The 2406-nt window shown below is 35.2% G+C and overlaps 1 long non-coding RNA gene across 3 annotated transcripts in view; it reads left to right on the top strand.

Moving 5' to 3' along the window:
• Positions 885 to 2406, top strand: part of LOC108663376 — a 3724-nt gene continuing 2202 nt past the window's right edge. For 2 of the 3 annotated variants that reach the window (XR_001929351.1, XR_001929350.1), the window contains exons 1-2: positions 1307 to 1806; positions 2047 to 2170. This is a non-coding gene — a long non-coding RNA (uncharacterized LOC108663376). Of the gene's footprint in view, positions 914 to 1306; positions 1807 to 2046; positions 2171 to 2406 lie in introns of those variants that run through there. The other variant, XR_001929352.1, reaches the window with a different exon arrangement.

Here is a 2406-nt window from a genome sequence, read left to right as displayed (position 1 = left end):
AGTAAACTTATTGTCGTCTTAATTATCTAAAGTAGTTTTATACAATTGTGTGATTTTATAGAAAATGGGTTTAAATGGTAAATTACTACGTTTTAGAAGAAATTATGATTTTATAAAATGATTTTATAAATTTTTTGAAAAATTGAATACTGGTTTTGAAAATAGAGTAATTGGAGACTGCTTGCTTGTGTTGTAAATTTATGGTTTTAAATTGAATGGCTTGTGACGATATATGAGCGTGAATGGCTAAACTGGTTTTTGGTGTTAGAATTATTTGTACTGTGTATTCAGCCTTGAGAGGCTAGGTTGCGATAAAATGCCATGTCATGCAGAAAAAGATTTTATAAATCAGGTGGTAGATAAAATAATCCATAGTCATTACAGTGGTGGGGGTTTCCGTGGACTGCTTATGAGAGGGGCACGGTAACTCAGTTATATATTTACCTCCGGGGGGAGATGTTGGATGAAGTATCTCCTGAGGTAAAAATTTGAGTGCACTTCACGTGGACCACCGCGTGAGAGTGAGACTCAGCCAACGCCAAGGAACGGCTGTGTGTCAGATGCGAAAACATGTTTATGGGTATGGGACATTTAACAGCCTTGGCGGTCTCAGTGGGATACCTTGACGAAGGTGCCCGCAGAATGATTTTGGCAAGAGCTAAGTTTTGTGAGATATATAAGCCATGTTGATTAATTGAGTAAATTGAATATTCATGTTATGAAACATATATTGGAAAAGAATATTTTAATTTGTCTCCATTTACTCGCCTTTAGATAGTTTAGATGGTGTCTGTTTACTCACTGAGATTTTATAATCTCACCACCCTCCTTTCCTCACATTTCAGGCTCAAGGAATTCCATAGTTAGCTGACTTTGACAAGGACCTTCATTTGGACTTGAATCGGCAAAAGCTGTAAGTTTTCAACTTTCGATGCATTTTAATCTGTTGGGGGCCCACGTGTCACTATAAAAGTAATTTTATACTTCAGTTATCTGATTTAAAGTATGTATGAACATATTTAGCTTTTACATAATGTTTTTGGCGGGTTTCGGTATTTAAAAGAAAATGACGAAAATACCCCTGTGAGCCAGAAAATAATATTTTATTGTTTTGATTTGGAAATGACTTATGATTTCTTGAAATATGAGATTTAATAACTGTCGCTCACCGGGGATATATGGAAGCTGATGCTAAGCCTTGCGGGGTTCCGATCGACATTCGGGGTAATGAGTGCCAATCGGGACGTCGCGGTGGTTGTCATGGGCCCGATAAGAGTTTCGGGTCGTGACACAAAAAGTCCATGCTTATCTTGAGTTCATTGGTATTCACGGCAAGGAAGGAAAATATTTCTTTTGCAAGACTTTTTCTAATTCTTTTTCCCTTCCAAGTGAAAAACCCGACCTTCTCAAAATCCTCCACAAAGAACTCGATTCAAGAAGGAAGGTATGGAAACAAGCAGCCAACCAACTTTGGGTATTCCACCATTTTTGAGGAAAAAGAGATCTATCATCATTTTCCTTAAAAACCCCATATATTTAAAGCTTTCTCCCAAGAGATTTGAGCTCCTTAGCATTGATATTGGAGTTAGGGAATTCATGGTGAAGGTAAGAGCTTTAGTTTTAAGTTATTATAGTTGAGAATAAACGGTTGAATATCGTTGTCTTGATTGTGTAACAAATAGTAAACTAAATTTGGAGAAGCTTGTTTCGTGTTCGTTTCTGTTTCAACCCAAGCTTATGGAAAGTGATCTCTAGAGAGTTAAGGCTCCACAATAGAGTTAAGGAGCTGGGAGTTTTATTTGAGAGGTAAGAAATTATAAATATGGTCATTTTATTTGACTCGATCAGTTGAACCTTTTATTAAATTATTTAAGGCAATAAAGGTACCTTAAGATTTGAAAGAAATAGATGCATATATGTGGATTGCATGTTAAATTATTATGAAGGACGAGGATGAAAAATGTGAAATTAGATTAATGATTAATTGATTGAAGTGCTACCTGTACACGTATGTAATTAAATATATTGTGTTTGTATTGTTGCTAGGAAGTGCAAAGGTAAAGTTAGAATACTGTGGTGGTGTGCTGAGGGAAATAACGAGCGACCGGCAAGTAGGAATAGCTAGATACACCTCCCAACAAATAGCGATGTAATATCCCGCTATCGTAAGGTGAGTGAACTTGCATTAAAATGTTTTAGGATTAGGGCATATGTGTTTAATTAAATCCATTGAAATATTTTATCTGGTTTTCTCTAAAATATGCATGGGAACAAGCTTTTAATGAAATGTTTTGTGTTGTGGAATGTGACTGTGATGAATCCATGTGCCCTGTGTTATGTTGATATATATATATATATATATATATATATATATATATATATATATATCTAAATATATATATGATA

This window comes from Theobroma cacao, chromosome 9 (assembly GCF_000208745.1).
Source record: "Theobroma cacao cultivar B97-61/B2 chromosome 9, Criollo_cocoa_genome_V2, whole genome shotgun sequence".
NCBI lineage: Eukaryota > Viridiplantae > Streptophyta > Magnoliopsida > Malvales > Malvaceae > Theobroma > Theobroma cacao.
Note: the sequence above shows the minus strand (reverse complement) of the source record. Positions and strands in the feature narration are given on the sequence as shown.